The following is a 15362-nucleotide window of genomic DNA, read 5'->3' on the forward strand; positions in this document are numbered from 1 at the left end:
AGGCAAGTTAAGATAGGCAAGAAAATGGTAAGTGAGCACCTGTCCAGCCTAGACAAATTCAAGTCACCAGGACCAGATGGATTACATCCCAAGGTTCTCAAGGAATTGGCAGACGTGATCTCAGAACCACTGAACTATATTTTTCAAAGATCCTGGAGCACTGGGGAACTACCAGAGGACTGGAAGAGAGCTGATGTAGTTCCCATCTTCAAAAAAGGGGAAAAAATAGATCCAGGAAACTACAGACCTATCAGCCTGACTCAATACCTGGGAAGATTCTGGAAAAGATAATCAAACAACAAATCAGCGAACACCTTGATGCAAACAAAGTTATCACTAAAAGCCAACAGAGTTTGTCAAAAACAGATCATGCCAGACAAATCTTATTGCATTCTTTGACCAAGTGACAAAACTAGTGGACCAGAGGAATGCTGTACATATAATTTACTTGGACTTCAGTAAGGCATTTGATAAAGTAGATCACAACCTACTACTTGATAAGATAGAAAAATGTGGGTTAGACAGCATCACCACCAGATGGATTCATAGCTGGCTGACCGGCCGTACTCAGCGTGTGGTCCTCAGTGGAACTACATCTACATGGAGAGAAGTGTGTAGTGGGGTGCACTAGGGCTTGCTCTGTTCTAGGCCCAGTGCTCTTCAACATCTTCATCAACGATTTGGATGAGGGGATAGATGGGGAAATCATCAAATTTGCAGACTACACCAAGCTGGCAGGAATAGCCAATACTCCAGAAGATAGGCTTAAGATACAGGAGGATCTGGACACACTCGAACACTGGGCACTATCTAACAAGATGAAATTCAATTGTGAAAAAAGTAAGGTTCTACATTTAGGCAGGGAAAATCTAAATGCACAGGTATAGTATAGGTGGTACCTTGCTCAATAGTAGTAACTGTGAGAGAGATCTCGGAGTCCTAGTGGACAATCACTTAAATATGAGCCAGCAGTGTGCTGCAGCTGCCAAAAAAGCCAACACAGTGCTAGGTTGCATTAACAGAGGGATAGAATCAAGATCACGTGAAGTACTAATACCACTTTACAAGGCCTTGGTAAGGCCACACCTGGATTACTGTATCCAGTTTTGGTCACCACAATGTAAAACAGATGTCGAGACTCTAGAAAGAGTACAGAGAAGAGCAACAAAGATGATTGGGGGACTGGAGGCTAAAACATATAGGGAACGGTTGCTGGAATTGGGTATGTGTAGTTTAACGAAGAGGTGTGGGGTGACATGATAGCAGTGTTCCAATATCTCAGGGGCTGCCACAAAGAAGAGGGACTCAAGCTATTCTCCAAAGCACCTGAAAGCAGGACAAGAAGCAACGGATGGAAACTAGTCAAGGAGAGAAGCAACCTAGAACTAAGGAGAAACTTCCTGACAGTTAGAACAATTAACCAGTGGAACAATCTGCCTCCAGAAGTGATGAATACTCCTGGAAGTTTTTAAGAAGAGACTGGCCAGCCATTTGTCTGAAATGGTATGGTTTCCTGCCTGAGCAGGGGGTTGGACTAGATGACCTCCAAGGTCCCTTCCAACTACTATTACTACTACTACTACTACTACTACTACTACTACTACTTATTATTATTATTATTATTATTATTATTATTATTATTATTATTATTATTATTTTCTAAGGATTAATGTGAAAAGACATTTTTCAAGGACCGAGAAACAATTAATTGTAGAAATTGTCAGGAAGAGAACCAAAAGCTAAGCAAGTCAAAGATCTCAGGAAGCAAATTAACAAAAAAAAAAATTCAAAGAAATTTTACAAGAGACAAAAATCAGTATTATGTCTTCTGTAAAGACATCAAAGATGGAAATAGATACAAAAAAACCAAGGACAGTCTTCCAAAGGATTTCCAAATCCAAAAGAATGTTCCAACTTAAATTGTTAGGCCATAGAACACCAATTGGCAGATAATAACTGATCAAAGAAAATCAAACAAGAGGTGAAAGGGCTGTACTGAAAGGGGTGAACTGAAATTCTGTACAGTGCAGATGAAATACACTTCAGGCAATATTTCCTAGTTACAAGAACCTCTTGTGCTAGAAAATGAAGATAATCAGCACACCAGGCATTACCATGTTGGAAGCCTATAAGAACTAATGGAATGCCTACAGGAATGTAGCAAGCAACTTAATCGTGAAGGTTCTAATCAAACTATGCCAGTAACCTGAAGAATGGCATAGTGGCCAACAGAGGTCAGTCTATAAAAAAGGAGAATAACAAAATTTGTAAACTATCATAGATTGCTTAATTTCACATGCTAGCAATACTGTCTACGTATCCAGCACAGATTGGAATCCTACATGGAAAAGGAAAAGCCATGTTTCAAGCTGGTTTTAGAAAAGGCTAAGGAACACAAGATATTATTACTACACAGGATAGTTGAAAAAGCCAAAAAAGTTGATATGCTCTTTATTAATTATAGATTTTGTCAAGCTATGAAAAATACTTAGAAGATATTAAATACTGAACATCTTCATTCAATGAAGACCTTGGAAAAGATACTGAGATGTAATGTCTCTAAATCTAGAAAAATCAGAATCAAACATATAATAGTTGTGACACCAATTAAATCTATAAAGAAGCAATGTAAAGAAAATATTGATGTTTTTGAACTTTGCTTGCAGAAGACTCCTGTCCATACCATGGACAGGCAAGAAAACATACAAATAAATCATAAAACAAGTTAATCCAGAATTCTCACTAGAAGCATATTATGTGAAGACCTAGATTTCATGATAAGCCTGTAATGCTGGAAAGGGGGTGGGAAGAGAGAAGAAGGCAACTAGCAGCAGAGCGGATGGATTCAATTACAGTAGTGATTGCAAGACTTGAAGGACCAGGTTATTTATTTATTTATTATTTTAATCCCATTTATATCCCGCCTTTCTCCGAAGACTCAGGGCGGCTTACAATTTAAGCACAAACCAATGTGCTTAGCAATTATGGTTAGCAGGTTATGGTTGCTAAGAGCTGATATATATATATATTATGGCTCATTATCACGATCAGTCAGTGGAATAGCTTGCAAGTTTTTTACTTTTTCTTTTTTACAAGCTCAGTGATGTAACAGTGCAAGGATGGGGCATTTTTTGTTTTGTGAAAGGAAAAATTATAAAACTGTAGTCATCTATGGAGATTCTCAATCATCCAGATAATGGTTGTCCCAAAGGTGCTTTTCCAAAAGGCAAGTGACCTTTCTTGGTTTTTTCTTTGAAAACTTTTCGATTCTCATCCAAGATGCTTCTTTAGTTCTCAAGCAGTAAAAAGTTGCTTCAGAATTGATATTCCTGAATATATATTCTGATAATATTTGTTTTCTTTACATGACAAAAGCCTGGAAGCATATTTGGTCATTCTGTTTTCATTCAGAAGATTTTGTTGTACTCCAGTGTAAATTAGGGCATTATAAAGGGATGAAATCCCTCAAATCTTATACAAATCAGTGCAAAAATGTTCACCTTATATACTTAGATGATATTACTTGCTCAGCTCATTTTCATAATGTTCCAGTAAACGTTTTCCACTAAAATTTAAGTGAGACTTCTGTCCAACAAAACTCAAACTCTTTGGAGACATTGCTTAATATGCTACCAGAAAAGCTCTCAAATTCATAGGGACAAAAAGATATAGAGAGATAGAGCTGATAAGGACAAGATAGACACAATATATTCTTTACAATTGTTTATACAGTTTTAAAAATAGAAGCTAAATCTGGTAGATATGTCTGAACAAGGAAGAAAGGGACCAAGTTAAAAAAAAATTGGTAAGTCACTGCAAAGCATTTGAACAAGCATTTGATAAAACATGCAAGTTAAGTCATCCATCTTTGAAGAAATGAAGGAACGAGGCCACCTTAAGCTTGATATTACTGTTTCAAGAGCCTTTACCTCCCTATGAAGAAACACAGATTAAAACTGTACTAAGACTCTAGGCACACAAAAGGATAAACATAATGTTGAATTACTCAACCAAGAGCTGCAGAATTATATCACTTCAAAATAAGAGTGCTACATATTGTTTTGATGAATATTCTAGAGTAAAGCAGGCTGTGCAGGCATCCATAGGATTAGATGACAACAAAGTTCTGGCCAAACCCTATGTCCAAAGCATTGATGCAACATTACAGACATTTTAATTAATATAATTAAAACAATATATTTACCACATCAATTGCCAAAGCAACTAGGTAGGGCACAAATTTAACTGTAATAAACAAAGCAAAAGAAAAACATCGTGAACCACAGTTTGGGTATGTAACATTTTATATCAGGGAAAAGGACATTTTGGTTGTTTATTTAATGTATGGCAATGGTAGTTATTTGGCTGCTGAAGAGTGCTAATTTGTTTAATTCACATTTGTGTATATCTGGGGTGCACCACAGGAGGCGAACTAGCTTCATACCAGAAAGACGAGTAGCATCCTGTGGTGTCAGCCAGGACCTTCTCTTATCACCAATGTTGCCTCTCATTGTGATGCCTTGGTATCACATCTGGGCAGGTACTGCACTGGCATGGGGCCAACTGTTCTCATGAAACACCGCCTTGTTTCCCACTAAAATAGTATTTATTTATCTAATTGTAGGTAGCATGCTTTCAAACTGCTAGGTAGGCAGAAACTGAGGCAAGTGACGGGAGCTCACTTCAACATGTGATGCTTAAACTGCTGAAGCAGAGACTATCTCTAGCATCTTTAAGCCACTGAGCTACCATGCCTCTTAACACTTTGGTGATTTGGTAACAGTGATACTTCAGTCCAGAAAAGACCATGTCAGTTGGAACAAGTCTGATCCTTAATGGCTGGAATCATGAAATATAGTGGAAGACTGACCTACTCAGTTGTACATTTTGTTATATTTTAATACAGAAGTTAATACTAACTGGCTGCTGCGTAATTGTATATAAAAAAACTGTTTTCTTTCATTGTCTCTGCCTGGATCGACCCCCCAATCCCCCAGGGGGAATCAGTGGTTACACAGAAAATGTGTTACCTCAGTGCTTTCCATTCCTTGGAAATAGCTTGGCTATTTAAATGTTTTATTGTTTGTTATTTTATTCTTGCATATGGGTTCAGCCTTATCTATTTGCAATAATCTCAAGGCACTTCACTGCAGCAAATCTAAAACAGTAAAAGGTAAGCTATAGGTTAACAATGAAACTAACTGGCAAACTCTCTTCAATAAAATAACAACTGTTACCAAAAGAATAGATTTTAAATAGAGAATCTGTAGTTCTATCCCCACTAATAGTTTACTGTGCCTCCATTTTGCCCCGACATTTCCCATTTTCCTTTTGATTGTATTTTAGCTTCATTTTGTTCCCACTTGTGAATCAGACTTATGTCGTTACCAAAGATTCTTCTACAAGACTGGAAACTAAAAAAAAAGAAAACTAAAATGGAATGGACTTTGTGTCCTTCTGTAATCTCAATTACTTCTGTGCTGGCTTCTGCCTGGAGGATGGTGACCTCATTTCTCATTCAGGCAAGTCGTTCCTCCCACACTTTCTATATCTCATCAGCTGGCAGGAAAAATCTGGTATGATCAGGGCTTTTTTTCTCATAGAACGCTCAGAACGGAGTTCCGGCACCTTTTTTGGATGGAACCTTGTAGGGTAGGCAAGGCGGGTTGTATGACATGTGTGAGTTCCGGCACCTTTTTCTTTTACAAAAAAAGCACTGGGTATGATAGTTCTGATAGATAGCTAGACTAATGTGTTTAGTCATCTATCAAAAAAGCCTACATTGACCTGCTATCCAAGAGAGGCAGCAAAGAGAGAAGTTTTTTACCTCTTAGATTTCCAAGGTTTTGTCAAAGTAAGGCCTCAGCAAGGCATTTGATAAAGCAGACCACAACTTAGTAACTTGATTATATAGAAAAATGTAAGGTAGATAGCATCACTACCAGATGGATTTATAACTGGCTGATAACTGCACTCAATGTGTATTCTTTAAGAGAACTGCTTCTGTATGGAGGGAAGCATGCAGTGCAGACATGTCAAACTCGCGATGTCACGTGACATCGCGCAACATATCGGGACAGTTTTGCCATTGCCGGCAATGGGTGCGCATGGTTTCTGTGTGATGCGTCCGGCCCTTGGGCCGGCAGTTTGGCACCCCTGGTGCATCTGGGATATCTGACTTAGGCCCAGTACTTTTCAATATCCTTGTCAATGAATTAGATGAAGAGATAGAAAGGGAACTCATCAAATTTGCGGATTACACCAAGATGGCAGGAATAGCCAACACTCCAGATACAGAAGATCTCAATAGACTTGAATATTGGGCCTGATCTAACAAAATGTAATTTAATGGTGAGAAAAGTAAGGTTCTACATTTAGACATATTCTATGAAGGCAACTTGGAGGGAGTGATCTAAATTTAATGAGTTAATTAGAGTTGTATTGATCTGAAAATTTAAAGTATGTATGCTAAAATGAAGTTTTAAAAAAGATGTATTACAATATTTTAATTTTAGGGGAAAAAATTAAAAAAAGCTTAGTGTTTTAAAATGGATGAAAAAATATTTTTTCCTTTAAGGTTAAAGAATCTGAAAGAATACAGTGAATTTTGTTAATATAAATGGTGGTAGTTTATAAAGATTATTAAGTGCAAATAGAAATACATATTATTTCAACAGCAAGGAAGATAAAGCAGTAATGGTTGAACTGATTATTCTATTCAAAGAGGACAATATATTTATGTTTTTTAATTTGTATACTACTTTAAGATTTTGTGCTTGTGATGAAAAAAATGAAACTTGTTTTTGGCAATTAGATTTGTTATAAAAATGGCTAGTTATAATAATAAACCTTTATTGTCAAAGTACAACATGTGTACATTGAGATTAGCTGAGCCTCCCCCCCCCCCGTGCTCTCTCCCCCCAACACACATTTTACTAATGTGTAAAAGTAAAAAGTTGAGGTTGTAATGTTCTCTTGTACTGTGCTAAAAAGAGTTGGAAGTTAACGCCTTTTTCTTTCTTCCATTGTACCTCATATTCCCCCCCCCTTTCTTTTTTCTTCCCTTAATTTCCTATTTTTCTTTTTCTTTGAATTTTATACATAATAAAACAATAATAGTTATATAAGAAAGATAAGTATCTTTCCTATAAACCTGAAATGGATTAAACACAAATTTGGCTATTAGCAATTGTCCATTATCTGTGACAAATGTTGTATCCCAGTACTAAATAAATGTGTATAGAGTGCATTGCTTAGATTTAAAATATGACATTTCTTTCTTTGCTGGATTCTTGATATTCTTGTCTAGCCTGGTAATGAAACATATGCAAGGAGAAAAATAAGCTCAGATAAAGCAAGAATGCAACAATTCAACCCTGAACTACATATTTTCTCCACTTTTAAAAATTGCTATCAATTGGAAACAATTTATGGCACTATTTCTTTCTCTTTTACTACCAGTATCTGCTGGCATCAATGCATTACAGGCTGAAAACCTCTTCTTTGAAGGATATGGGCCACCTTCTGCCATAGTGGACCTATTGAGTTAGTACTGTAGATAGAAGTTTTTAACTCCCTAATCCTGGTATGAGACAGAGTGAATTGGCCAGATTCATCTAACCAATTTCCTTAAAGGACTAAGCACAGTCTCCCAGTTTTAGTCTAGCATCTTTATCTGGCTATATTGTAGTAAACTTTCCTGTGCTGCTAAAATAATATGTTAAAAGCTATCACAAGTTTGATATATATGGTTAGTCCTTATGACACAACTGAGTCCAAAATTTATGTTGCTAAGCGAGACATTTGTTAAGTTAGCTTTGCCAATTTTAAAAACTTTCTTGCCACAGTTGTTAAGCAAAGTTAATAAGTTAGTAACATGATTGTTAAATGAAACTGGTTTTCCCATCAGAAAGTTGCAAAAGGTGATCACAATAATCAACACTGCAACCATCCTAAACATAAGGCAGTTGCCAACTCTGTGAATTTTGATCATGTGACCATGGAAACACTACAACGGTCATAAGTGTGAAAAATAGTCATAGGTCACTTTTTTCAGTGACATTGTAACTTTGGACGGTCACTAAATGAATTGTTGTAAGTCAAGGACTACCTGTAGTTATTAAATAAAGAAATAAAGAGCCAGTTTGCTATAGCTGCTACAACAAACTGGCTCTTTAATTCTTTATTTAATAACTACAGTATATATCAAACTGGTAATAGCTTTTAACATATTATTTTAGCAAGACAGGAGAGTTTACAAAAACTCAACTATTATTTATAGATAATAATATATTATACTTATAGACCAATAAATTAATTCCTGGTAAAAGAGTTTCTAAACATATGGAAGATATTGCAGAATAATAAAAGTACATATACACACAATATCCAGATATACTGGAGATGATCACCTGGTCAAACAATTACCTCCAAAATTAATGATTAACAGAATTGACAGGTAGGTAAGAGCTATTTAAAGCTAGATTATAATGTATTGCAGGGGTCCCCAATCCCCAGTCCGTGGACCAGTGTTGTTAGTTGCAAAGTCGTGTCCGACCCATCACGACCCCATGAACAACGTTCCTCCAGGCCTTCCTGTCCTCTACTGGGCTGCAGCATGCCAGCAACTGGTCCGCACAAGCAAGGAAAGCTCCATCCACAGGCAGTACACAAAACCAGGCCCCTTCTGGTCCACGGAAAAACCTCTCTCCACGTAACTGGTCCCTGGTGACCAAAAGGTTGGAGACCTCTGATGTATTGCATAAACAGCAGAGGACTATTTAGTGACATTCAGTGACTGATCCATTAATGGTACTATTCATAACTGCCTCATTATATAATGGATGTATCCATACTAATTTGCTGCATAGTGGTAGCTGTAGTACTATTATAGTTGCCAAACACAAAATTGTTTTTTTTAAAGCACACTGCTATTCATTTTAGTAAAGTAAGCACAGAGCTTTTTTTTAAAAAAAACAAAACAAGTTTTATTGGTTTTTCAGTTAAAATCTACATATTTAGAAAGCATCATGATGACTGTGTAATCAGAGATTCAATAAGAGTTTTCAGTACATAATTCAGGTTACATTATCAAAACATCCTTCTCAATTTCCCTTAACATTTCATACAACCAGTTTAAACTAATAAATTTCTAGAAATAGCATGGTCAGTTGAAAAATTTGTCAATTCAATTTCATTGAGATATATCTATGTCCTGTTATTAAAGTTTACCTAATTTTAATTTTAATTATATTATTCAAATTTAGCCTTTAACATCCCAAATAATATTCACAACCCAAATTTCCCTTATTTCATTACAGCAAAAACTATAGCATCTAACATGTACACAGTGGCTGAGTAGCTATGTTCTACCTAATAAACATTGTCTATTTCACATCCTAATACATCACACGTTACTGACAGGACCACAGCCTATGTTTATCAATCTACAACCAGGGCTTTTTTTCTCATAGAACGCTCAGAACGGAGTTCCGGCACCTTTTTTGGATGGAACCTTGTAGGGTAGGCATGGTGGGTTGTATGACATGCAGTGCTTTTTTTGTAAAAGAAAAAGGTGCCGGAACTCACACAGGCCTTGCCTACCCTACAAGGTTCCATCCAAAAAAGGTGCTGGAACTCCGTTCTGAGCGTTCTATGAGAAAAAAAGCCCTGATGACATGTGTGAGTTCCGGCACCTTTTTCTTTTACAAAAAAAGCACTGTCAACAACTATTTATACACAACCAGATTCTGTTTTAAATTTTAGCTAATTCTTAAATAGAATAATCAAACATCTTTTAACATCAAAAGTGGGATCTATAAACCAAATTTCCATTATGTCAGTGCACAAATTATAATGTCTAAAATAAGCCCAATAGATACATAAACATATTCTAGTTCTACCTAGGATCTATTTTAGATCCTGATAGATCACTGATTACTAAAAGGGTAACCTTTAATGGTTCTCTAAGAATTCACTTTTAAAATCTAATTCTGGGTTTCTTTTTTTGCCAATCAGGTTTCCAAACCAAGGCCTTTGAATTGCAAGATAGGTCTCCCTTCGCTCCAATACATATTATTTGAATCGAAGGAGGCCATCTAGCCATCAGTGATCCACAAAAACCAAACCATTTGTAATCATTATGTTGTTGCCCTGTTAGTTCTAGTCTCTGTATTTGCTCTAAAAACTTTATCTTCAGTTCAGTCTGGATTCTTCTTCCATCTGGGTTCATCTGCTTTAAGTAAAGAGTCTTATCCAATTTTGTAATTAATGCTTGGCTATCCAGGCTTTCAGGAAACTGTCTTTGTTGATCTTCCACATCCTCTATGTTAGCATCACTATCTTGTACATAGTATACTTCTAAAGTTATAGGCTCTTTTGATGGAGTCAAAAGTTGAGTATTAAGTTTTCTCATAGTTTGTTGTTGGCCCTTAAGGTTATTTGCCATAGTGATAGTTCCTTGTACTTTTAGAGTTGTCGGTTCTTTAGATAGTTGTTGCTTATATTCTTCTGTCTCAATAGTAATATCTTCCAATTTTTTTATATTCTGGAGTATAAATTTTTTAGTTGCAGTCTGGGTTTCAATTTGTGACTTACGGTTGGCATGTAAATTATTAAATCTGTAGATAGACATTTCAGTGACTCTGTAGATTGTTTCAAGTATAAGGTTATAATCAAGCAAGGTTTGTGGTTGATCCTTCTCCATTTTGTAATAATTATAAATAGTCCTTTAAAATCCGGTTGCGGATTTTCGGTGCTCCCAGACGTGCAAGGGAATCGCTCCTCATGTTGTCTGGATTTCTTCATCGGGGGGGGGGGCCTGTAAAGGCGTCAAAAGTTGCCCTGGAGAGGCAATGAGCGGGGGAGAGGTCTCTCCAGTTGGCGGTAGAAGGGCGGCGGCTACTCTCCAAACCAAAGAAGAAAGGATCAGCCACTGCCATGGTCCATTATTTAGCTGTTTCCTGCCGAAGAAGACAAAAAACAACAAAGCACTTGAAAGCAAACTGGGTGAGAATTGCCTTCTTGTTTTCCTAATTGTGCACTTTCCCTGTCAAAAGCTTCTTGAATTTGCTTCCCCTGTGAGGACAGAGGGAAGGGGTTTTTCTCTCCCCCCCACCCTCCTTAAAAGCGGCCTTTGTCTACATTGGGAGAGAAAAGAAACAGCCTTCTACTAAATTATACTGATTTATTGGACTTACTGCCTTTCTACTTTTGGCCCAAAGTTCCTATATTTACATAAATTGACTATTCTACCTATTAGTCTAAACAAGGGGACAAAAAAAGAGAAATAAATAAAAAGATACTGTCTGAAAAGGGTTTGAGGTATTCCGGGGATATCTAGTGAATACTATTGGCAAACAAGCTTGCTTACATTTTGGACTGACCTTGGCATTAAGATAAAAACCTGAAACAGCTGGAGATGAATTTGGCTTAGACTTGTGGAGGTGGACTCTTACTGTTTTTTGTTTGAAACATAGCCTCCACCAAGTAAGCACAGAGCTTTTTGTCTGACTGACCTTTGATCGGAAAGCTTTAAATTATAGTTTAGAAGAACATTGATTAACTCAGGGGTGTCAAACTGCCAGCCCGCAGGCCGGACAAGTCATCCAGAAGCCATGCCCACCCGATTGCCAGCAATGGCAAAACTGTCCCGATACATTACGTGATGTCACATGACGTCGCACGTTTGACATGTGTGGATTAACCGGTTTAAACTTCAATCTCTTTCCATCACACATATATTCTGTAAATGTTGGACAATGTTGCAAACTTGCATGTTTTAGACAGAAATAGGCAATAGCTGCATGAAAAAATAACACATTATTAAAGGCTATCCCATTACTAAACAAAGTTAAAGTGATATGATCAACAAAGATCACAGAATTCACAATGTTGACATTAACAATAACAAGTTTTATAATGTGTCCTATTATGATATAATATGGTTATATCAATGCAGCAATTCTGCAAACACAAGAATCAATAATCAGTTCCAGCTATTTCAAATTTGTTTCTTTAGTGGTACTTCTTTCATTTTCTTCTCCAGATCTTTCCGTACCTTATATGTAGGAGTTTCCATATCTTTGTGGATTATAACTAGAAATTATGCAAGATAATATCCTGTATTTCCAGAGGACTCAGCATTAGGAATGCTGATATCAGATTAATGGCTACAAAAGCAATGCTCTGGTTTTTTTTTCCCCACAAAGAAAAAATAAATAGTATTCCCAAAAATATGCAAACATTTTCCTCATATTAAAATTATTATATTTTCTTAAATGCAGTTCTCATTTTGGGCTCTTTAGAAAGTGACAAAAGCAAAAAGGGGAAAAGAAAAGAATGCTAGACTATAAAAAGGATTCAGTTGAGTTTTCCATAGATCAGAATTTTTTATGAATGAGGAAGCAAAAAGAATCACCAATTTTCCCACATTGTCCCTAGACCATGAGTGGAAAAGCTGAAGCCGTACAGTAAAATGTTTTCTCTAGGTTTTCGAAAAGGGAGAGTACAGCAGAGTTCCACTACTATATATTGTTCAGAAAAAAAATAAAAAAAATAAATTGATTTTAATATTTTGTGAAAACTATATATACTCCAAAATGCAGCAACTTTACTTTTTCTTTTTAGTCTGAGAAAACAGTAATTTGGGGAACTGGATTTTTATTATTTATTTGTCCGTTTGCCTTTTGTTAGTTAGCTTGGAAGGCAGTCCTCCCTGCCCCAGAAACACCCAGTCAGTTTCGAGTCACCAGCAATATAGGAACTATCAAGTTTCACAGCAAGACTTCTGTCCCTTCTTTTAAGTCTATTTCTGTCCTATTATCTTCCCATATGTTTTTAATTTCATTTTATTTTAACTTGGGATACGCCCAAATGGATTTGAGAGGCAGGGTGTATTAACCAACCTAAAGAAACCAGAGAGCCATCTTTTCCTGCTATCTCTTGATTGCCAGTTGTTTTTCCAGCTGGCAGCTGTCATGCTGAAGGAGAACAGCAATGAAATCAGAGGAATTCATGTTATCTATAACAAGTATTGTAGTACACAAACAAATCAGGAAGCCTTTCAGCCATGACAGTTAAGATAAAAGACTAGCAAAGGGGACAGTAAAGATTATGCTAACTTAATGATGACAGCTCCTTAAATTCACAGCAGGGAAAGACCCATGGTAGCAAACATTCTCAGTCTGGTATCCTCCCTATAATATTTCAGCATTCCCTGGGAACAAATTCTGCTGAATTTACCCTTCCTATGATACATACTTGCCCTTTTTTCCTACTGTGTCCCCTTGATATTGTCTTCATCTGATCCCCAACCTGTGAGTGAGACAACCTATTTCTGCCTTATACTTTTTCAATTTTGCTTAGATTTTTTATTTGCCTGGATTGCTACTATTAAAGAAGTGAAGTCACAAGTAGTGATGAAAACATCAGAAAAGAAGAAAAAAATATAGAATGAGACAAAGCATCAGGAAAGTAATTCATCCTAGATTAGGAGGTGATGGAAAACTAATGCAGGTTGCTAATCACCTAATCTGAATGACAAGGACAGTTAAGGGTTCTGACATAACTAACAATAGAAAGATACAGATAAGAAAAGGAAGTATCTATGATCAAAGAAGATGGCCTCAAAACAAACAAGTTTTAGGTCAAATGAAAGAGGAAAAATAAGTTTTATATTCAGAGACAGAAAAAAAAAACCTTGCATAATTTATTGAGTAGTATCAGATTTCATCTTGCAAAATAATTTAAGTTGCATTTACATTGCATTTAAAAGTGTGGCTTCAATGGAATCCACTTTTACCTGTAAGATTTTTATTTCCATTTCCTCTACCCTACAGACAAACTTTATAAAAGCAATGGCAAGTAGTGGTTTACATCACTACAGCAAGAAGCAGATGTTCCCATATTTTGGGAATATGACAAGGTCAGCAGTCTCTGCTTAGTCTTCTGGAAAACGTTTAGGTCATCCTTCTCCAAACTGATGCCCTCAGATGTTTTGGACTACAATTCCCAGCCAGTTACTGGTGGGGACTCTTGGAATTATAGCCAAATGTATTTGCAGACCATGTAGTTCCTTATCCGTCCTCTTCTTTATGAAATGACCATTCATGCCAATCTTCATAACCACTTTGAGACAAAAAAGTAGGAACAATAGCATGCGAGGCAGTGGAAGAAAGATCCACCCTTAGCATTTCTGAATTCTGCCTTGTGGTCCTGCCTCCCCCCAATGGGTTCTATTTTTTCTACCAGATTTGGCAGAGTATGCATACTCTGGATTCCCTAATTGAGAAAGGAGTTCTAGAAAGTGTCCCTGCTCTGTCATTATACCTTCCCTATGTAACAGCCTCCTCTGCAGAGATAGGGACGATTCTGACCCTTCCAGCCTTGGAGAAGGCTATGAAGGCCTGGTTGTTTGACTAGGTCAGGGGTAGGCAACCTCGGCTCTTTTATGACTCAGGGACTTCAACTCCCAGAATTCCTGAGTCAGCTCACTCAGGAATTCTGGGAGTTGAAGTCCATGAGTCATAAAAGAGCCGAGGTTGCCTACCCCTGGACTAGGTACTAGGCCAGTAACTATTTTTTACTGGATCTCTGGCATGGATGTAAGGCATGATGTTTTTTGAGGTTTTAATGAGGACGGTCAACCTGAGTTTTTGTGTTTTATTCCATGTTTTTCTCACCACCCAGAGTTGTGCTTGATAGATAGGTGGGCTTATAAATTAGATTAATAAAATAAACATGAAATAAAATAATAGTTCTCCAATAGTATTTTAAGACTTACTTAATATTTCTGTTTCTGCCAATTCAAATACAGTTTTATGCTTCACACAAGCATTTTTGACACACATCTGTGAAATATATCACACTGTGATTGAATGTGTAAATTTAATAGTGTGTTGGGTGAGCCTTAATAATTTAACTATAAATAAATATACCTTTTCAGAGAAATAAGAAGTAAAACTATGCAAAGCTTAGGAACAGCCAGTGAGACATAAGTGTTTAAAGGGTTCAGTTCTCATGGAGAACTAGGTTTACATAAATCCTTTACCACAGAGTTCATTAATTGATCTTGCCATTTCTTCATACAGTTGACTTTACAATAATATTATATTGAAAATAAAACAAGGAGGCCCACCATAGGCTCCACATTAGGATCCAAACGACCTAAATGTGACCATACATTAAACAAAATAAATATATTTCATTTTATTTAATCTAGGATTTTCTACCAACACCTTCCCAAAAGCAAATTATCAAATCAGACAAATCTGACTAAAATATATTCAGATGTAGACTTGCTATTTAAAAAAGAAAAATTACTTAGATATACAAGGATGATATCAAATATCACTAGTCAATTC

Source organism: Vipera berus, assembly GCF_964194415.1.
Source record: "Vipera berus genome assembly, chromosome: Z".
Lineage (NCBI taxonomy): Eukaryota > Metazoa > Chordata > Lepidosauria > Squamata > Viperidae > Vipera > Vipera berus.